Raw genomic sequence first — 23,603 nt, 5'->3', positions numbered from 1 at the left:
ATGCTATGTAAATGGTATCGAGACTGTACTGTAGAGAGCGCAGAAAGCAGCCATTCATTTCTTATAATGAGATTTCATCTCTTTTTTTGATTTCCATTTGTTTAAATATTTCAAATAGTGAATGAATAATGTTGCTCTTAAGCCTTCCACAGCTTAGCACATTCTCAGATTTCCATCAGCACCAGGAGGAGATTTGCATGCTGGCAGGCAGTTTCCAGGCAGAGCCACTAATTGTGAAAATAGAAGAAAATTGACTGGCTGAAACCAAAGGTATTTTTAGTACTGTTGGCTAAATGACTTTGGCTTTGAGTAGTCACCACTGCTGGTGAATGTGCTGGAACCCAAAATAGCCCAAATAGTTCCCCAATTAACACAGATGAAGAGACTGTTGTGGGACATCAACCAACCACCATGGGCTTGTAGACTCAGAGTCTGAAAGTGCTAAGACTATGTGAGCTAACCTTTCAACCACAGGCTGCAAGAAATAAGCCAGGGGGACAATGTTCATAACCCCAAGCACACAGGAAGCCTTCAACTGGATGCCTTGTTCCACATTAAACATTGCCCATCTGTTCCACCTGCATTCACTTAGAACAAGGGCCTAGTGATGCAGAGCCACAATCCCAGCTACCCCAGAGGTCAAGACAGGAGGAAGATCTGCAGCTCTTATTAGCCTGGGCTATGGAGAGTTCACTGCCAGCCCAGGAAACTTAATGTGACACTGTCTCAATATATAAAGGGAAAGGAGACTGCTTTTCAGCATTGGTAGAGTACTTGTTTTAGTATTTCTCAGCACTGTCAACAAATCTGTAAGAAAGTAATGAGAGTTCTCTTCTGCATTTGTGGAGTATGACAATTGCCCTCAGTTCAAACTACAATTTGGTATTAACAAATGTTGTTTACTACTCACTATTGCTCACTTGAATAGCCAATCCCATTTTTCTTGGGGAATATGCCATAATAAAGTCAATAATCACACATTACCCTACAATGAGAAAGCTGAGCTTTGGTGTGCATGAGAACTGGCCGGCTGTTCAGCTGGGACCCAAGGGAAGTGAATTCTGTGGTCTGCCTCAGCCTTCCACTTTGCTGTTCTCCCCTGGGTTCAGGGCACCCCAGTGGCTTCCACAGTTTTCCGTTCACCATAGTGTGTTCCTATGTAGCACTGCATTGTGTGGACTAAGCTCGCATTTCTCTGTTATGAGATGAACCAGGTTTCCTGTTTCTACATCTAAAAAGTCTAACGCTGATGTGTGTCCTCTCTGCTAACTGTCCATCACCTTCTTTATTGAGCACAGCTTAGAAAAGAACATCTTTTGTTTTGCTAATACCATAGCTAGCAGCAGAGCATATCCAGAATACCATCACGCCTGAGAATTCTGACTTCTTTTCGAGACCAAATCTCCTTGTAACTAAAGGTCTTCAGGACTTACCGAAGTGCAAGTTCTGCTTCTCCGGTCCATTGAAACATAAGCCAGGAATGTTTTTATTAGTCTAGTAGAAGAACATCTAGCCACATGGCTTAAACCAGTGTGGAACACGTTCCGAAGCAGATGGATGGATGGTTCCTTGGTTCATTTCTGAAATTTAAAGATGTGAAGAGCAATAAATATCATTGCTTTCTTATCTTATGTTGTCTTATATAAAAGAAGCTGTTGCAACCCAGACACTACCTGTTTATCCAGACAAGAAATTGGGGAAAAAAATGTAAACAGCTATGCCTCCAATGCCTTGAGGCAAACAAAAGCTTTACCAGAAGCACATGCATCGTTTCCCCTCCTGCAGCACCATACATCCAACACTAACCTGAAGCTCACTAAAGAGAAGGAGGGAATGGCAGCCAACCCAAGGGTGTCTGCTATAGTCAATGGAGCAGAGAGACTGTCTTTCTCACCACACAAGAATCCCCCAAACGTTTATCCTCTAAGTCAATAAAGAAAGGCTGATTTGAGAGGCTTTCACGTGCAAGGCACTATGTAGAAGTAAACCCAAGACTGACATACCCCTCAGAAGCATTAGCCTTAAGTAACAGAACGTAGAAAGCCCCTGTCCTTTGCTAACATCAATTCTTGATGGAAATGTGTGGAACTGATGCTTGGGAAAAGCTAATTTTTGGAAAACTCTTCTTCAAGCAGAAGAGTGTGCTGTGGCATTAGGTACAGCCCTAGTGAGAATTAAGATGGATATAAATATAAAAGCAGAAAGTCAGCTACCCACAAAATATTTCTGTAAGAAGTCATAGGCAGATCACACTTGAAGGAAAAGATCATGAACTGGTCTGAACAGTTGATTCTAAAACCTTTGTGAAGGAGCCTCGTTAGCGCAGTAGGTAGCGCTTCAGTCTCATAAAACCTTTGTGGCCAGGTGAACATGTTGGTAAATGTGCTTCCCCCCAGTAAGTATGTCAGTCAGTTATTTAGATTATTGACATAGCCTGTGAGAAAGTAATAAATGTGTAATCAACATACACTACACGCAGAATGAAAAAAAGTCTCCCCAAGAAAGATGTATCAGTTAGAAAGTTTCCAATAGAAAATACTGGCTGCCACCACCTTAAACAAATTATCCAAGTTGACATTACCATTAGCAAGTCATATTGGTGGTACATGACGTTTGATAAGATGCTTAGAAAAGGGGCCACTGTTCCCTCTGTCCTATTCCAGCTAAAACTACATGTCTTGCTTGAAATGTCGAGGAAATAGTTCTCAAACTGCTGTAGAAATCCTTCTGAGAAACACCAGGGCAATTATTGTTGAGAGCCATTGAAGGGAACTAGTGCTGAGATCAGTGGTAGTAAATGTCTTCAACATACACTCTGCTCTGGGTTCAACCCAATGCAATAAATAAACAAATTAGCACACACAGTAGCGTAGTGAAAAACTGGGTATTAATTTGTACTTGCAGATTAGATAAAATATAATTAAGTAGGTAAATGTGATGTGGGGTTTGGATTGGATCCCTGGCCAGGAAAATGAAGCTGGTGGGAAAATTGAAACACAGATGCATAGTCCTAAACTGGGTTCCTAGTACTACCGTCTTCCTGTGTGACTTGGCCTTTGTCTGTCCTAATAGTTACTAACCGTGATAGATCTTGTAGATCTTGGTAGACAGAATAGAAGACACTGGGTATTGCAATTATTGTTCGAATGGAGAGATATAAACAGCTAAAAGAATGGAGACTTTAAGATGAGAAAATGGAAACTGTTGCCTGGTAACCTCCTGCTCTTGTCTGTTGACTGGATTCACATTCAGAAGTGTGAGACAGACACAGGGGCAGCTCCGCAGAGCTATGTCAGCAACTCTGAGGTGGTGGGTGGAGCTCTTAGTGACTGGGTCTCAGCAGCCTGTTGTAGAGAAATGTGCTGTTTGACTAAGAAATTCTGCTTCTAGGTACATATTTAAACTCATTATCACATAGGAGTCTGAAGGTCAGCAAAGTTTTCCTTGGATTTGTCTCATAAGACTGAACAGCTAGGGCAAATTTATCATATAGTAACAACGATAGCTAATTTTATAGTAAATCCTAATAACAGAACACTTTGCAGGCTCTCTAGTTATTTCCCAAGCTTCTTAAGAGTATTGCAGAGTACTTTAAGATTGGGTGCTTGGTCACAGCAATTGGAAATGTAACTAAGAATACAGGTTTTGTTTCCTCAATTTTAATAATAGTTATTGCCTTTATAATGCAAAAAACAGCTATATTGTCCATTTAGACAAAAAGAAACTATATAACCATTTGTATTTACAAACTAATTGGTAGCAAGTGTATCTAGTTAAAATGTGCTCAATGGTTGAGTCAGCCAACTCAAGCCAAGTGTGGGAATATATTAGCTTAATCTCTGTGAGCCTGGTGTTAAAGGTTAGGAACAAACACTGTGAAAGAGGGCATCAGGTAAGCCTCCTTGGAAAGAAAGTGAGGTGATAGATGAGCACCATCCAGATGCCAGCCCATGTTTATTAAAGAGAATCCTCCACACCAGGGCTTGGTAAACTTGTTCTTTTCCTCCTGTCTTTGCCATCCCTCTTGATTTCCCACAGTGCTCAACAATCCAAACCTATATGCACAAATGGTCCAAGTGCTTTTCTTTGGTATCAGGAATGGGACTGTGAGTTGGATAGATTGGATTGGAGATGAGATTCACTTGCAGTTTAGGGGTCTAAAAGCAAAGTTCTTCTGAACTTTCAATTTCAAGCTACTGCATGGATATAGACTTTCATTTCTCTTGGCAAAATGGTGTAGGCTAGAATAGCTAGAATACTTTCAAATAAAGTTTTTTTTTGTTTTTGTTTTTTTTTAGTTTTTAAGTGATATCAAAATGCATGTTACTTTCCACATTGCTGTGATAAAACAGTTGGACAAAAACAACTTAAGCAAGGGAGAGCTTGCTTGGGATCACAGTTTGAAGGCCACCCATCATGGTGGGCAGAACTAGTATCAGGAGTGGGAGTCATTTGACCACACTGCACATTTTGGAAGCAGAGAGTGATGAATATTGGTACTCAGATCCCATTCTCCTTTTAATTCAGCCTGGGACCAGAGCCCATGGAATAGAGCAACTGATATTTGGGGAGGTTCTTCCTAAATCAATTAACCCAATCTAGTAACTATTTCACAGACAAACAAAAGGAAATATAATGGAGAAGTCAAACTGGATAGAGATTATTGAGCAGGCAACAAGACAGTAAGAAATCAGGGACCTGACTTTAATTTCTGTACCTACCCTCCACTCTTCTGGAGAGCATTCTGGTATGACTGTCTCCATAGTTTGTGTTAATGACATGCAGAGAACTGTTGCTAGGAAGATGTTTGGTTTAGGAGTCCGGGAAGAATAGTGCTAGCTGTGGGTCCTTCCCTGGAAGGCATAACTCAGCAGATGCAGCATACAGTGGTAAATTTTCAAACAGCAGTGAGGAGAAGCCCTGAACAATCAATGAGAAAAGAACATAACTGGAGGTGGGGTGTATCTCCAGTTTCCCACAGCTGTACCTGCAGTGGATCTCCCAGAAAAAAAATCACATTAAGTCTATCATAAAATAGATACTTTTGCTGTTGAGTGGCAGTTTCTTCTGAGAAACTTCTTTCTTTCTTCCATCTTGGAGGGAAGCTTCTTAAGACATAGAATAGAAAGGAGGTGAAACAACAGGATGTTCTAAAGGACGTGAAACACCCCATCCTGGGAAGAAGTTCCTTAAATTCAGGAAATAAACAACTGAGGTTTCAGGAAGTCACTGAAACTGACCAGATTACTTCCTTCTTCCTTTTTCATATTATCATTACTATTATTATTATTGTTGTTATATTTATTTTAATATGTATTAGCATTATTTAATATTTATTAGTATTATTTAATAATGTTAATATTTATTTTAATATTTATTAGTATTAAGGTATATGTCTTATTGTTCATGTCATGTATATTTGTGAAGGTCAAAAGACAATTTTGAGAACTCATCTGGCTTTAACTTGATGTGGGTTCGAGGAACTGAACTCAAGGTCACAGGATAAGCAAGGGCTGTTATCTAGTGAACCATACTCCTGTTCTCCATCTGTTTTAGACAGACTCTTAGTATGTACCCTTAACTGGCCTGGTACTTAAGATCCTCCTGCCTTGGCCTCCCAAGAGCACTAGGATTCTATGCATATACCACTTTCCTGAATTCTTCTCTCATCACTGAATTTTATTTTTAAATATTTGTTGCATGCATGTAAAATGTCAAATAAATCAACACATTAATCCTTTTAGTTACCAAAGACTTAGGGCATGGAAAACAGAGTTAGGTAACAAAGCAGACTGGAAGTTCCTGGCTAATATTTCACTTTAAGGATGATGAAAAATGTAACCAAAGTGTTTCTATATAAATTATAAGACATGTAAAATCTTAATTAAATCAAATTACTAGATGAGTTCTCAAAATTGTCTTTTGACCTTCACAAATATATATGGAAATAAATATAAATATCATTTCACAAACGATTTTCAAACTTCAGTGGGAAGGAGCCCTGATTCTTCTGCATTATAATTTAATAGCCCATATGAAGATTCTGATGGGGGACAGGTCATTGGAAGTTTTAAGGAACAGACCTGCCTCCTAAAAGGAGTGTTTACAAGTCAGAGCTCCCATGAGCATCTAGGCATGACAATGCTCAATGTCACTTTGCTACAACCTCACAAACACATCTTTATCAGACAATTCCTACAATATACAGACAATAAAGAAGCAACTTAGTCTCCCTGTAAATTCTGCACATATTCCATTCTTCCCAATCTTTTTCCATCTAAAGTATACAGCATGATCTGTATTTATAGAAAGTATATATATATTTATATAAAGTATACAGCATGATCTGTATTTATATAAGAGAAGGAGAGTTTCATAGTCTAAAAAAGAAACTGTCCAAATCTTGAACCTGGTGCAAGTCTAACTCAAGCTTTTCTAAACACAGAGTCAGTATATGCTATATAGTATGTTGTGATATCCTATAACTACAGTATGATACTGCTACTCTAGTAGGGTAGGTTTATTAGTTGATGGCCAGCTACTAAGTCCAATTCCTTTTGTACCCTGCAGCATATTAGGATTCTACTAATTCTGTGAAATTTCAATCTTTCTATAATGCAATATAAATATAATATATAATAAATACATAATTATAAATATATAAAATATAATATATAAATATGTGTGTTAGTGATCAATATATACATTGAATTATATATAATATATAAAATCTTTGTGATGTTCATATATGAAATATGTGTTCACAATGAAATATATTATTTTTGAGGAATATATATATATATATATATATATATATATATACACCTATCTCTATCTATATGTGTGTGTGTATGTGTGTGTGTGTATACAATAAAACACTAATCCCTGTTCCCCTCACTCCAGTTCCCCCATATCCTCCTCAGTGTATACAAGCCCTTAAGCCATAGCTATCTCTTGAAACGGAACAACAGTAATTGGCTTCATAACCTTTTGCTGAGAGTAAGTGAAATAATTGTTGACACACGAGAGACATTTAGTGTATAGTAGCCTCTTGCAGTGTTAACCCTTTCCCCTTGGTCCAAGATCAGATTTGGTGCTCTGGACTATTCTTTGGCAACAGAAGACCACTTCAGACACATGGAATTTTGCTTAACAGCTTCCAGGCTTCAGTCACACCCAGCCAGCTTGTTGATACATTGTGCTGCCCACATTGCAACTTTTAATAATATACTTTTAATAATAATGACACGTGTTAATCACAATATATAAACAGTGCTGTAATTTTGAAGATCTATAGCACTGTAAGGGAACTCCCAAAGAGATAACCAGGACTGCTAACACACACGTCCAGTTTTATATATTACTTGAAATAACCGGATGAAGCTGGTTCTTCATAATACTATTAGGGTATCTGCAGGTACATATCAAGTGTAGAGCATTTGCTTATCTTGCGTATGCTTGAGCCCCTAGATCTGATCCATGTTACCAAAATAATAAGATGAAAATTATTCCAATCTTTTTCTAATTCTATATGAGGACACACATATATACATTCACATATATAATCCCAGTGTTAATCTGGTCCTATATTAAAGGGTATTATGCCTAAGGGGCACATTAGCTTCCTCTTTGATGTAAAATGACTAAGACATGCAACTTTAAAGAAGAAAGATGCATTTTGGCTCAGGGTAACACAGGTTTCATGCCATGCTGTCCTGGGTGCACTGCTGTGGGTTTTCCATCATGGTGGGAACCCAGACAGAAGAGCTCCATGTGGGCCCAGCAGCAAAAGGAATGAGAGAGGAAGGAGTTGAAAATGCAGTACCGCCTTATGGACAACCTCCAAAGACTCAACAGTTTACACTGGGCCTCACCAATTCCAACGGCCCCTTCAGCTACAGTGCAAGCTGACCCTTTGGAGTCATTTCAGATTCTAACTATGACAAAGGGCAACTGACTAAAGTTGCCTAGCTGGTTAAGAAACAAGCCTGGAGTTAAAAGAGTCAACCAAGTGTATGCATATGCCAAGCCCACAAGTGCCATGCAGTAGTTATTAACTTTATTTGGATACTGTGGTACCTTAACACAATTATTATAAGAAGCGCTGGGACCTTACTGGTCAATAGATCAGAGTCCCAGCATCTTTAACCCTCAGATATTTGCTGACTTGCATGCAAGTGGGCAGTTTTTCTCTGCCTCCCACTGATAACAGTGGGAGTCTAAATCCATACCTCTTCAAATCTTCCTTCCTTCAAGATTGATTCCAAATGCACAGAACATTGAGGCTACCTTCATCCCTCCATCATCTAAATTCCTCCCCCACTTCTGACAGGCCCATCAGTCCCCCACTGATAGAAGAGGAAGAATCACCAGAGAGCAAGATAAAGAACTAGTTCCTTCTGTGGTTTCCTGTACTCCTAGGTTGACCACATCTTTTTCTGTTACTCAGTGCTTCTACCTCTAGAAGACAGCAGAAAAATTCTACATACACTCTTACATTAAAGAAACATCACAATACCTTTTACCATTCAAATCTGTAGCTGGATAGAGCATACTCCAATGAAATTAGAAGAAACGCTTATAAAAAGCAGCCTGTTAATTCATTCAGTTTGCTTTATCAGTTTGCCTTGGCTCTACCCTTGTGTCCTTTTATAGAGCTTCTAGAATTTTCTGTCCCCGGCTGGATGCAGGCTAGGGGGGCCTAGGCCTGTCTCAGCACACACCACAGAGCACATATTTCCTCTGGACTTCTGAATGTCTCTTTTGTTCACAAGCAATCATACTAGGTGACATCCATAGCCAGGTAAAGTTCGCAAATAGTTCCTTTAGCTGTCATGCAAAACTATTGGCAATATTGCCAATCTAGTTATTTCCTCTTCTTTGCTCATGACAGCACAAACAGGAGGACTGCTGGTTCATTAGGAGTTCTGATAGCAAAACACTCAGGGCTTAAAGCATGAGAAGTCCGTGAACAATCACTGAGCTATCAGATGAAGTGCACACATGTTGTGGATGAATGATCTTCATTATTCTCTTTGTTACTTATATGGCATTTACATTTAAATTTTATATTTAGCCCAAGCACAGATAGGGAATGGCTGTCCAGATAGCATCTGAAGAGAGATGGAAACATCTCTCTGCCTGAACAGGGGAGAAACAGCAGAAGAAACATTAAGCGTTGGATTTATAACACAAACATATATGAAGTCTCCATGTGAAATTCATTTTATTTGATGACTTTTAGAAAGCAGCACACATGGAAGAATTGGACATGGCAAGGAAAGTTTTTAAGTGTTATAGAAAGAAGCTTGTAGCCATAAGAACTATCAGGGTTTAAGATATGTATTCTAGAAGAACAGATAATTCTCCATTACCTGGCATGTGAACATGAGCAGAATCTGCAGCAAGTGACCACTAATCATGTCACACATGTTTGATTATTGCTTATTTTTCTTTCACATAAATCAAGGCTGAAATATGGAGTAGATCACCTCCCACTACCTTGTTGCGAAACTAAGTCAGTTCTTTAAGTTGAAGAAAAGAAGGAGGACTTGAAAGTATATCTGTTTTCTTTGCTAAGAAGGACTAAAAATTAATATTGCTCTATTTGAAGGGAAATACCTGGCCGATTAATTGGTGACCAGTTGCAAATTTCTCAAGCCTTCCTCCATAGTGCCTTTCCCCCAGTGAAGCATGGCTTCTTGCCCATGGGTATGCTGACTGTGTTCTTCATGAGTAAACATCTACAAATTTTTTTAATCAATATTCACTGATATATGGTTTAGTGAACAAAAAAATGTTTTTATATTTTTATAGAAAAAGAATGATCCCAAATAGATAGATAGATAGATAGATAGATAGATAGATAGATAGATAGATAGATCAATCAAAAACCTGCCCTGGCACAGTGATAGATGATAGTAGTTCCAGAACTCTGGAGGCTGAGAAAGGATTATTGTCAGTTTGAGGCCAACCTGAGCTACACAGGGAGGTTCTTCATGTATAAAAAATTAATCTATACTGTGCAACAAAATACATTCTTTGACATTTTATTTTGAAAATAATCTACGACATTGTGGGAAAACAAAGTTCAACTTGAATATTTACACTGTTAGGCAAAATTTAGACATGGCCTTGTAGAAAAAAAAAAAAAGAATATTTTCTCAATATTCACACCAGAGGCTCAGAGCTGGCTCAGTCAGTCAGTCCTTGACATACAAGCACGAGGACCTGAGTTAGATACACCAGGAAAGAAGGGTGAAGTCTGGTGCAACCGTATGCATCGATATTCCTGGCACTTGGTAGTGAAAACATGGAATCCCTAAGACTGATTGGCTAACTAGCTGACCTGAATCAGTAAGATCTAATTTCCGTGAGAGGACACGTCTCAAAATACAAAGTGAAGAGTGACTGAGAAAGACATTTGACATTAAGATCTGGCCTCAGCCAGGCAGTGGTGGCACATGTCTTTAATCGCAGCACTAAGAGGCCAAGGTAGGCTGATCTCTGTGTTCAAAGCAAGCCTGGTCTACAAAGTGAGTCCCAGGACAACAAAGACTAAAGAAGCCTTGTCTCAAAAAAAAAAAAAAAAAAAAAAAAAACCCAACAGTAAAACAAAAAGATCGGTCCTCTAAGTGCAAGTACACACTCACTCATGTGCATATGTGCACACAAACATGCGGACACACAGACATAATTTCAAACAAGTCTTCATTCTGGCTTTTGAGGAATGGAATCCTTTCGGACATTCAATTCGCCAGGAAATTCCAATCATAAGGAAGTTTCTTTCAAATAGTTTCTCTGTCCACCAAGCATTTGAGCATATCCGGTTCTGCATAGGCAAGGGCCACCCAAACAATACATCCCCCTGCACAGCCAAGTGCTCAATGTGTGACTTTTATGTGATGAAGTTGAACCATGCATACCTTTAGAACACAGACGCAGAATGCAATTGTTCTCTTGAAGAGTTAATATGGCTCAGACAGGAACCACATTTCCCTCTTGTAGACCAGAAAGAAGTCTGATGCTGACTGAAGGTGAAGTTCATTTCCCTCTAACTGAGCCACTCCAGCTTGACCTGACGGTAGAGAGGCGGCCTGCTGGAGAAGAAAGTACAGTCGCTAACCAAATCTTAGGTCAGGCTTCAGTTCAGGGGCTTGTTCATTCTGAGGAGAGTTTCAGGTGCTTCTAGTATAAGCTCAATGCTACAATAAACAACAACAAAAAGTCTCTTTTAAAAAAATTGTGTTGGCCTAGCTTTCCAAATTAAAGTAGCCCTCCCCCCCCAAAGTTTTCTGAATGAAGTAAAGCAACCCTGATAAGACACCTTGACTGTGTTTGCTGCCCTACATAGCAAATATCACTTTTTGGCATCCCTAGCTTCTCTATGCACAGCCCCTCATACCCTGGCATCTTCAAGCAGGGTGACTTTGTTCTCCTTTGAAACCCATTTGCAGCTCAGACCCTAGTACATGAATGACAGCCAGGATACACTATTCCAAACACAAATGGATTTTCTTTCTTGTAGTTGAGGAGCTTTGTCTGGGCTCTTAAGATGGTCCAGGTGGTTTGCGTGGTGGGTAGGAGTGCTTGCATTTTAATAGGCTGGCCATCTGAGCTCTAAGGATATTTTGTAGAGTGCTGGGGTCATCCTAATAGGAACAGAAAACCACTGTGGAGAAAAGCCTTCCAAAAGTCTGAAATCCCAACTGAATGCCAAAAGTCACCATGAATGTTTTCTCTCAGTGTGGTAGCCTCTGCCCACCACTGTTTCCCATTGGAGTTTCCCTGTGACCACTCTGAAATGACCAACAAAAGCATTTTATTGGCATTCAGCTTTCTGGCAGCTCTCTCTGGAAAGCTTCTCGTTTGAATGTGTGATTTGTGTGAGCCTTTGGAGGCTGCTAACATAGGTGTAACACAGCCAGTTATAGAAAATGTCTAGTACTCCAAGCTTTCAGTCAGTGCTGGGGTGGAATAAGATGAGGTCCTTTCTCTAGAGAGGTCAAGCTCTAACTCCTACATATAGAACTTTCTTCTTAGCCATGTTTGGTGGCAACGTACCTGAAGTGTCATAAGCCAATACCTAGGATGTGGAAAGCAGAGGTTCCCAGTCAGTCCCAGGAGAATAGCGAGTTCCAGGCTAGAGGGTAGGTAGGCTACAGGAGACTCAGGAGGGGAAAAAAATGAAACAAAGAATAAAACCTTCTGTTTGTGCAGCCAGGAGAATTAAAACTTTTTCCCCAAATGAGGCAGAGAAAGGTGTTCCCCAAGTTCTCTGGAGAAAAGTAATGGCATGGTTGTAGGTTGTAAGTAAAAATTGTGCTGTTCCCTAGTAGAAAGGTACCTTTCAAATTCTTTCTCTTGAATCCTAGTCTTTAAATGTTGAAAGGTCACAAACACTCTTGCTTGCCTTTCAGAGCAGGAACATGCTGTTGACAAAGCTACAAGACTGCAAAATGTCAGACCAAGAAGTCATTATTCATATTAGAATATATATGTGATTTTTTAAACCCATAAATACAAGTATTTATATATAATATATAAGTATAAGTATAAATACAACTATATAACTATATATGTGTATAATTCTTTTTTTTTTCTTTCTGTTTTTGTAAACTTCATATTTCTATGGCAAAGAATCTTTGAGCAGGGCTAGCATCAGAGAATCCCAGGGCAATGCTGTAGTTAAAAATATTAAGTATACATGAAATACTTGAGGGTGGATTTCTGAGTTCAAGGCCAGCTTGGTCTACAAAGTGAGTTCCAGGACAGCCAGGGCTATACAGAGAAACCCTGTCTCAAAAAATCAAAAAAGAAAAATAATACTTGAGGGTATTATCAAGATATAGTTCGTGGGGACAACTTTATTATTATTATTATTGCTGCATTATTCCAATAGATGCAGAGCAGCCTTGAAATATTACTTAATTTATCAGTTGCATCTTTATTGAAATAATGACTTTTATGTGCCATGCACTGAATTTTTTTCAAATTCATGTTAAAGTTGAGAGGCTTAATTTAACTTCTTGCAATTTGTTTTTTTTTTTAAATAAAATACTCAAATAAGCTGTATTTGACAATATTTAAGCATATTAAATGTCTCAGCTTAGGGTCTTATGCTAGAAGAAATCTTTAAAAAATTAGATTTTTTTTTCATTTGTGGTCACAGGAGAAAACAATTAAATCTCTGTGTGTTGTAGTTTTGAATGACCTACTTCCAACTTAACAGGTATTCAGAAATGAATTTTGTGATCTACATAATAAAGGGAGAGTCACAGTTTGATATTTTGAGGCAATGTAGGTACAAAAATAACACGTCCTGTTTAACTCCATGTGGTGGTTAATCTGCAGATCGATTTCAGCAGACCTTCAGTAAAAGCCACCCACCTTTCTGTAATTGAGACAAGCAGAGCCCTTGGGTGGTCACTTAAATGTTGATTCCCCATACATCATTTCCCACCATTCCTTTTGACTCTTCTCCCCGTCTCAGGTTTCACTTTGGCTCTCCAGCAGCACCCCATGGGGGGACTTCAGCGTGATTATGAAAAGAAAGCCTAAAGTGGGCACTATTTTTCATTCCCATTACAATCATCAGCCCATGAATAGATACTTGATCTGACACCTTCTATTCTTATTGCAATCTTTGTCACAAGAATAAGTTTTTTTTTTTCTTTAAAAAAAAAAAAATGTTTCATCCATGCTGTGAATGCCAGCAACAAGGCCTGGCCTGTGCCTTTGACCTTTCTAATGTCCTGCCACCTGATTGGGTAGCTGTTTCTCTCTCTTCTTTTAACTGCATTGAGAACTTAGGAGAAAGCTAGAATAGCCAGTCAATCAAAATGAGTCTATAAAAGGTTAAAGCAGAATAGTTTACAGTCTTTCATAGATAACACTGGCCATTGAGATTCCCATATCTTGTTCTTAGGACAAAAAAGTGGCAAAGAACCAGAAAAAGGCACAACATGAATCCATTCTCGTTACAACAATTGTACAAGAATGGAAACTGGTACAAATAGCCAATTTCTCTTCTAATCTGAAACATGGAAACTTGTAGTGCCTGTAACTATAGCTCCAGTTACTATCACGGAACTGCAACAATTCTTTTTCAGTTAATGAATTAACTCAGATGTACCACAGGGTGAGAGAGCATGAGCCACAGGTGAACCACAATCCACAATCAATTGTTTTCTACTCATTGCTTACAAGCGCATCTGCATTTCTCAGGATAAGAAGCATTCACACCCACTGTACCAAATCTACCAATAATAAACTGCTTCTGATATGTTGAATAGCTCATTTTTATAATCACAAAAATAGACGAGAATAAAACATCTGGCTATAAAAATATCACTGGGGTTGAATAAATTTAATTCTTTATTAACTGGCCTAAATTGTTAGTGTCCATGAAACGGAGTAGAATGAGTTAGCATTTGGTGGACTGGTGTAGTTGGTACCATGTTGGTCAGGAGTGCTGATACAGACTCTGATAGATGAGGAGCTCTGAGTGGTGTACACTGACACCCTAACAGATCAAAAGCATCCTCATCTCTAAATTGAGTATGGTAGAGTGAGTATACCTGTAATCCAAGCACTTGGAATGTAGAAAGTAGAAACTATCTGAGGCTACCCTGAGCAAGATACTAGTTGGTAAAAAATAAACAAACAAACAAAGGAAACTCTTATCTTGCTTTTTAAAACATTTTTCTGTTTCAAAAGCTATACAGAGGTATACTTCTTAAAAATCAAACTAAACAGAGATTTTAAACAAACTTGCTACGTGTTTTTGCTTACTCGGCTTCTACATTCATTCTTTTCATTTTGTGTGTTCAGTAGTTTAGGATAAATTAGTCAGTGGATGAATTAGTAGTTTAGGATGAAATACCTTGTGTAGCCAGTCACTCATGGCTTCAGTACTTGTGGGTTTTCTCAACTGTTTAGGGTTGCTTTTTCTACTGTATATGTTTCTTTTCTCAGTGAAGCTCATAGAAGTTTATAGGCAGATGATTTATAAAGAGAATGCCTTGCAGTCCACTGGGATAGATTTGTTAGGGGGGAGATTAACCCCCCCAAACACATTAACAGTATTTGGTTAGATATATTTATAGCAGAGCCAATATTTGGTCCCTGGTCGTCATTTAAATAAAATATGAAATGTTCTTTTCACTTGTGGTAGATACTCTTAACTAGGACACCTATGAGTCAGCCAGAAGTACATAACGTGCCTGTCTGTGGTCCTTATTTTAGGGGCCACATAAGATTTAATCTCTATGAGGAATGGTTTGTTCGTGAATTTGCCGCAAAAATACTTCAACATAGGTACTTCAAGGAAGAGCTAAGAATAATTTATGGAAGATCATCAGAAATAAGGTCAAAGCTTTAGCTATCAGCAGACATACTTGAAAGAAACAAGAGAACTCCTCTGCAGTTGACAGAGGTCAGGTCAAAGCTCCACAGCTATTGTGTAATCACTAGGGATAGAAGGGTTATTTTCAAAGGCCATAACAAAATTAGTCATTTATTGTAGTTGACTGATGTCACAGTTAATATCCTTTAGACATTATAATGTCTATGTCCAAAGAGCTATTTCAGTCTGTCATTGTCCTGTTCCCCCTTGGAACACATATTCCCCTTTAAAGTGCCCCTTCCTGTTGCAATTTGAATATCAAGTGTTAATTATTTTAATATTTTAATATCAAGTGTTAATTATTTTTAACATAAGGAGTCTTACTGCTTATAGCTTTGCCTCACTGAATGAAAGAATTGACTGGCTCAGGCTATTTTTCTTTCCTTTTCTTTTTAAAAGCACTAGAAAAATTTCAAAATGTCATTTAATAAGACAGGTATGTATGATTTGTAGAAACACAAATTCAAGTTTGGGGCTTTCCTTTAAATTAAAAGGAGAAAATCGAGGGAAATAGTCACGTTGCTGTGTCAAGAACAGGAGAATTCTAGAATCAAAAGCCCCACTGTGTGCTGTATGAGCTGCAATAGGTATAAGATTAAGAAATAGGTCTGACTTTATGGACACAGCATGGTGGAAAGGTGTCTGGTCTTTGCAGGTGAAGACAACAACATTTGCCAATATCCTGGCAGTTGCAGCCACATAACATAGCATAGGGTTTACATATGCATGAGTGTACACATGTTCTCTCTCTCTCTCTCTCTCTCTCTCTCTCTCTCTCTCTCTCTCTCTCTCTCTCTCTCTCTCTCTCTCCTTGTCAGCTATGACTGTCTTCACAAAAAGATCTAGAACACAGGAAGTCAAGTTGGCTACAGTAAGCTATTCCTGCTCTGATATGGGTTGAACAGTCATATCCTCAGCTACCTTTGTGGTGAGACTTACATATTTGAGGCTAGAATCAGCTTCACCGTGGTGGGAAAATATGGAGACTCGAGAAGGATTTGATGATTTTTTAGCAACATGCAGTTTCCAATGTGCTCCTCCATATGTTCTTTAGGTTAGGCCAATTTTTTTTTTCACTTTTAAGTTTAAAAATAATTCTGTTTTTGTCTCTACCTCAAATCTTAAGTAATTATCCTCGATAAAATTATATAACTTCCAAATTTTCCATAACACTCAGAGACCAAGACTACCCTTTACATGGATGCATTCCTTTAGACAAAGGACACATGGCCCTGAGACCTTCCACAGAGGTCAGTGGGGGTTCATTCAATGGTGATCATTAAAAGCTTCAGATTGTTCTTCTATTAAAGTGAGGCCCTAGGAGAGACAGACTGCTTGGCAACAGCTGTATGCTGCTTTCCTTCCTGTTGTGTCTGCATCTGATTTCTACACCACACTGCAAAGAAAGTTCAATGCACTTGAAAGTGTGTGAAAAACACTAGCATTGTAAATCTTTGGTCCTCCTTTAAGGTGTTAAAACTAGTCTCACTTTTTTACATTATTTGTCAGGAGAGACACAACCTTTAGGTGTCCTTACAACCTAAAGATACAAAATGAGAAAAAAAAAACACTACATTTAGTTACGTAGGCACACCCTACTCAGCATAAGAAATAATGAGTGTGTGGAACTTAATGTCAGATTAAATTGCTAAATCTGACAGTAAGACTTGTGCAGTGTGCTTACATACCCCTATATTTCTACCCCAATATATCACAGTCTACCTATGGAACATTCAAAAGAATTATCCTTTAACATTTGTTGTAACTGAATTATCCTCCCTCGTATTCCAATTTTGAAGCCCTCACTTCACTGACTATATTTAGAGACTTGTACAGAGTAAATTAGCATCACATGAGGTTTACACGGGTCCTCCTTTATTTGTGCTATGCTGATAAAGAAAGCGTATTCATGATATCAGGCATGGACTTTTACTCATGGCCTATAGGAAGATGGCTATTGCAAGTTAGGCGGAGGCCTTGTTAGAAACCCACCCTGTCAGCAAATTTTAACTTTGAGATCTCTGAGCAAATGTGTTAGGTAGTTTATGACATCTAGTACTAGTGCTTCCCTGTAGTCACCATCACAAGCTAAGACAGAATTCATGATTCAGGGAGAAACTAACACAACGAATTTAACTTAACTCACTTCCATGAGCATCAGGGATATACTCCAAGTACACTTGCCTCTTCGAACAACGCGTACATTAAGAACTAGGCATGTTAGGAAGGGGCAAAAACTAAAGGATGCATCATTCTCCTCTCAACCGTGTGGAGCTTTGGAGGCTGCACAAAGTCAAAAGCAAAATATATGAAAAAAACTTTCAAACTTAAAAATGGCCATGGAGACACACACACACACACACACACACACACACACACACACACTGCAGTTAGTTTTTGTGATACAAGCTAAAAATGTTCAGAGAAGGAAGAACCCAGCAAGACAAGTTTACGGCACACAATGTTCTCTGTGTGGAGCCGCAGAAAATGCTTCAGATCCCGTGGGGTCATGTAGACTCTTTATTTCCTCTTTAACTCTAGAATCAAAATCAATCTAGTCTACTCAATTATTAACAAACTGGAGGCCTGATTATGGTAGCCTGTTATGCCAGAACCTTGGGAGACTGAGGCAGAAAGCTCACAACTCAATGCCTACCTGGGTTACATAGGGAGTTTCAGATCAGTCTAGGCAAGGTGCTGGACCTATATGGTAAAAAAAAAAAAAATGTTAAAATGTGGTTCCCAGTGATCAGCTGTAGACAGGATGCCTAGCATGCATGAAACACCCTAGAATCAATCCAGCACTGCATACAAGACACTGTCAGCATACCATTCCCTCATCTCCCCAAATTCCTTTTGGCCTTAGGCCAACTTTACTACAAAATACTAACATGTCACATGTTAGTATTAATATGGATGGTTGGCCATGGCAGATTACAGTGGAGTTTTGACTTATAGGATTCTGACCAGCAACATTGGAAGCAGCTCCATGTCTTGTTCATGATAACTCTCCTGCCACACTCAGTACTGAAGACTACAGTGACCAATCAAATTGGAGTACCTGGTTTACCAAGTAGGACTGGACCATCCAGGCTAAGAAGGGGACAGCTTGTATTCATGTTGTCATCACAAGAAAACTGAGTCCTGTGGGTGTCAGCATGAGCCCTTCCACAGGCAGCCACAAAAGAGCTAATGAAGCCACAATTTGAAGAGGTCCAAGTCTGAAATTGGACTTTCTCATTTGAGTACTAGCCTTCTCTGTGGGTGGATGTGAACTCATTCGATGCTCACGAGAATTAAATGAGTGAATGCTTATGCCATAGATAAACAATTTCTGACATGTGATATGTTCAGTAAATATTGGGTTACTGCTATTAGGAAAGATAAGCTCTGTGTACATGCACATACTGATCCCAATGAGACCAGCAGCCAAGTTTCATAGTGATAGAAGTTACTGTGTAAACATGTGGATGACATAGAGAATTATGAAACCACCAGAAATTTTAACAATGTGCCCATAAAATTCGATGTACTGAAGGAAAGCTTGCAGTACAAATGGTACAAATGTTTGCCTAGATTAGAGATGGAACTCAGTGATAGACCACTTACTTAGCTTGTACAAGGCCGTGTGCTGCATTCCTAATCTTAAAAAATATACAGCTTTGTGTATAGAAAAACAGGAGAGAATAGACTGCTCTCGACAAAAGAAAGTATATTGAGATCTGTCTGTAAGAGAAGAGCACTATAGAATCAAGTGTCAGGACTGAAGTATTGAGAAATTATGAATAATTCTGAGAGGTGAGATTCAAGAGCGAGCTAGAGCCTGGGCACTAGAACATGTGGTGGACCTAAAGCATGATGCACAGTCATTTGATAGTGGAATTCATTCCGTAGTGGAAGGTAGACAGAAATGAAGTGTTAGAGCATAGTCACATAGCACAGCCCACCTCCCAGATTTAGTGATCTATACCTTTCATTCCAGCACTCAGAAGGCCAAGGGAAGAGGTAAGCAGATTTAGACTTCCAGGCAAGCATGGACAACATTGTGAGCCCTTGCTAAAAGAACACAAAAACAACAAAAACAAACAATTCCCATCCAGAGAAGCAGTGAAACAAGAGAACCACATTGTATATCAGAAGGCATTGGTTCTTATGAAGTTATTTAATGCATTAGAGAGAATATAAACTGTTACAAAAACACAGATACTGTTAAAGGTAAGAATACAGTAATAGACCCAAATAAGTTGAGATGAGCCAGAAGGGGGTGGGGGAGATCTGATTGGTAAGGGAGACTCTCTGCTGTGACCAAGTTAGAGATAAAACATGGTGTGATCAAAGCTGCATATTGCATAAGGCTGAAAAGAACAAAGTAGGAACCAAAGGTAATGATTGATGGCAGACACCTCTAGTCTACTCTAAACAAATAAGACAAGTAAGTAATTGCACATGTGACTGCCTTTTCCTGCAATCAGTAGAAAGAGGTTGGCAGTTTTACAAGGCACTACACCATAAGCACTGTTCACCATCTTCCCATGTTTTACTCTCCCTCACGAAAGTATTTGGTAGCATAGGCTAGCATCCAATTTTATCTGTAGCTAAGGATGGCCTTAAATTTCTTATCATCCTGCCTCTACCCCTGAGTATTGGGATTTGAGAAAATAAGATTAGACTCGATAGAGAGTATACTCTTTATTATACTAAAAACCTAAGCTTATATTTGACTCATAACACTCAGGGTATCATGCAGGGAAAAGGTAATAATAAATAGAGAAAAACAAACAGAGTCACATGGTCACCTGTGCTGAGACTTCCCAGATCTGTTTGTTACAAACAATATGATTTTGGAAACCAGAGATGGAAGACTCTACCGAAAGATGTTCCATACCCAAGCAAGTATGGCATATTCCAAAAGGGTGTTGTTGGGAAGTGTAACAAAGGTAGTGTTTAACCAGGCTCTCAAGAATAAGCAAATATATGTGAATGTCCATAGTCAAAAGTCATGGAGAGTTAAGGCCTGATAACAATGGAAGAAGGCATTATGAGAATTGAAGATGATGCCAACAGTATAGTAAATTATAGATATTTAGCCTGACTAAGAGAAAATAAATCCACTTGGGCTTGGTAATTCAGTTTGTAACATTCAATATAGTGGAATGCAACCCAGGAAGATGACATAGAAGTTAATGGGGAAATAGAAAACATCTAGTTTAAAGATTATTTAAAACATGACAAATGACACAAATATAGCTGTGACAGAACACATTGTGTGGAGAGACACAATGGGTAAACATGGAACCAATGCCCCCACCCCTGGGAATCTGGCAGAAAAGGAGTAGGAACTTAGAGCAGAGTGAAAAAGAAACCTCCTATCACTCAGAATCCAAAACAGAATCCCAGAGCTGACTCTACTCAGTATTGACAGATCGCTCTACATCCACTTACAACCTCCACAGTGATGCCCAAAATATAGAAGATTCCTAGATCCTGTCTCCTTGAAATGTGATATTTTGAGTGACAAAATTTTGTTGAATCTGAAGCCAAACCAACTCTTTTTGCTTTTTTTGTATCTAAAGACTAGATGGATAGATAGATAGATAGATAGATAGATAGATAGATAGATAGATAGATGATACATAGATTAATGATAGATGTATTTACATTAAGGGAGAAGGGGCCCTTCTCATCACCATGGTGAAATGAAAAAAATAGACATTAAAATAAACACCCTTGACTTTCTTCTCTTTGTCTGTACACATATAGCACACTATTTCGTCCAAAAGCATTTATGTAAGTACTGGGTATATGTTTAGGATTTCTCCTTATTAAGTTATTTAATACAGTGGAGAGGATACAAAACGATAGAATAATAAACATTTATGCTTTAAAGGAAACTATCTAATCATAGACTCAATTAACTTCAGGCATAGCTTTGCTAATGAAAATTAAGTGTGATAATCTTCTCTATCAATTTCAATCTTGTCAATGAAAAGAAAAGTCCAACATAATCACACCATTGGTTATCTTTTAGTAACACCCACCTCAGAACCCAGATACATGTACCTAAAGCAAGGTCTCCCTACAGTGAATGGGGCCCTATGTCTTGCCTGTTCATGGAGACCTTTCCCTATTGAAAAGTACAGTTTTAAAGATAGATATTGTAAGACGTATGAATTCATGTAAGGTACACTTTTATATGTCTAGATGATTTCTAATCTCACTTTCCAGAAAAAAAAAGTGTCAATGCTAGGGCTTTGAAATGTACTTGTGTTAAGCAGTGTTACTCTTGATACTTATTGCAGTTCCCTGGTCCCATTTGTGCAGTGTTGCACTGCTGCTCATGAACTTTGGCTATATGCCTCTTGGGCCTGACCACAGATGCAATTCTACCTGGCAAAAAAAGACACGGATATCTATTTCCTGCTCATACAAAACTCTCCTCTTCTGATCTGATAATTAAGAACAGCATGACGTCTCTCCACATCTTACATTGATTGCCTTGTGTAGTACTTGCTGAATTCTTAGAATGTTATGTCTGTTGGCAGTACTGAAAACCTGGTGGAGAGAACATTGAAAGCATTAAGCCTTCTTTGCAGCTACAGATCTGCATGGGTGTCCTCACCATTGCTGTATCCCTTAGTGACATAGCAGCCAGCAAACAGAGCTGAAGGCCTCTTGGAAATGGTCCAGAATGTCTTGAGAGTAGGTAGGTGGACAGCTACAAAGGAAGACCTATCACCCTCTGCTCACATCTGTATTGCCAAGTGTCTGGGTCATTGCATTCCCCGTCAATCTATAAGCTACAAGTAGCTCAAGGCCACTTTGGAGTAAAGACCCTTCCTATGACCCATCTATGTGAAAGCAGCCAACAAACCAATCAGCTTCATGCCTATAACCTCGTCACCTGTGATCCTAAAGTACTGCTGACTGGCCTAGCCAGCCAGACTGAAGGGGTCAAATGCACTCAGGCTCCCTTGGTGTGCTCCAGGATGGATAGGGATGTCTGTGTTAGATAGGCTGGGACCTGGCCTCTGAGGCTTGGAAATACTGTAAAATGATCCTAACTTAGGTTTGTGTGGTACCTTGCTTGTCTGGGTCTAAAAGCCTGGGATTCTAAAAGAGATACAAATGCTATAGCAGTAAATTCCCAGTACACTCTTAGTAAAAGCAACAGCAGCAGAACGCTTCTCTAAAACTCCATTCACTAACTCATCCTAAGGAGCTGTTGAGAAATTGAGATCCTCTGCCTTAGTTACCAGAGAAAATATCTCATATCTTTGAGTTGAAGTTCCAGCACATTGAGAACAACAATGGCTCAGTGGTTATGAGCACTGGCTGTTCCTCTAGAAGACACTGGTTCAAACCCCAGCACCTACAGGGAAGCAAGTGTGGGAGAATGCAGCCAGGCTTAACAGTTAGAATTCCTTCCTGGTTTATGTGACCACTTCTGGTGATACTACAATAATGATATTCTCTGAGCATCTCTAAACACAGGGAGCCCTGACCTGGCATTTTAAGTGAATTTCCTATGTTCAAGTTTTTTTGTAAGCCAACAAACAAGCAACACACACACATACAAATCAGAAACTATCCTCACATATAAATTATAATAGTTATATAAAAAGGTGTAGACTGAGATAACTATGTGTGTAACCAGAAGGAAAAATAATAACCTTGGGTGGAGCAAAAGACTGAAAACTTATACCTCTAAGCTTCTTGAGATGATGGCTTCAGCATGCTGTGGAAATGGGGCCTTCGATGACTTATGGGTAAAGGCCAAGTAAATAGTTTTACCAATCTTCCCTCTGAAGAAATCCTCCTGGGCAGACTTGATAAAACATCTCCAATTTGAGACAGACTTGTATCATGGAGAGGAGCTGTTAGCCAAGAAATGAGGACAGGCAACTCTTGTCCCTTTCAGAGCTAAGCCCTCAGGATGGAACAGAAAGGACACTCAATGGCGACTCTGAATTGAGTCTCATGCTACTGACTACATAAGCTCTTACTCTCTAATCAAGATCTCTTTACATTCCCTGCTTCTCGTAGAAGGGCTTATGGGAAAACAGCAGAACACAAGCCCAGAATATTTCATCAGCTGCTTTGTGCCAGACTGAATTTCTTCAGTTTATATTTAGAATACTTAGGTTGGCAAGAAACACCAAAAAAACAGACCCCAAAGTAGCGCTTGTATAAATTACAG

At 39.0% G+C, this 23,603-nt stretch overlaps 1 long non-coding RNA gene across 3 annotated transcripts; it reads right to left on the bottom strand.

Moving 5' to 3' along the window:
- On the bottom strand, nucleotides 1-23,403 carry Gm33646. 3 transcript variants are annotated; one of them, XR_390371.1, is made up of 6 exons: nucleotides 23,109-23,403; nucleotides 18,063-18,109; nucleotides 12,064-12,168; nucleotides 10,926-11,099; nucleotides 1,434-1,580; nucleotides 1-227 (listed from the first exon to the last, which is right to left on the bottom strand). It is a non-coding gene; the product is annotated as a predicted gene, 33646 (long non-coding RNA). The 3 variants fall into 3 exon arrangements; XR_390373.1 differs by having other exon boundaries at nucleotides 10,926-11,096; XR_390372.1 differs by lacking the exons at nucleotides 18,063-18,109; nucleotides 23,109-23,403 and adding an exon at nucleotides 12,347-12,439.
- Nucleotides 23,404-23,603: the final 200 nt, after the last annotated feature.

This window comes from Mus musculus, chromosome 4, assembly GCF_000001635.26.
Source record: "Mus musculus strain C57BL/6J chromosome 4, GRCm38.p6 C57BL/6J".
Classification (NCBI taxonomy): domain Eukaryota; kingdom Metazoa; phylum Chordata; class Mammalia; order Rodentia; family Muridae; genus Mus; species Mus musculus.
The sequence above is the reverse complement of the archived record's forward strand: the minus strand, read 5'-3'. Positions and strand labels throughout refer to the sequence as shown.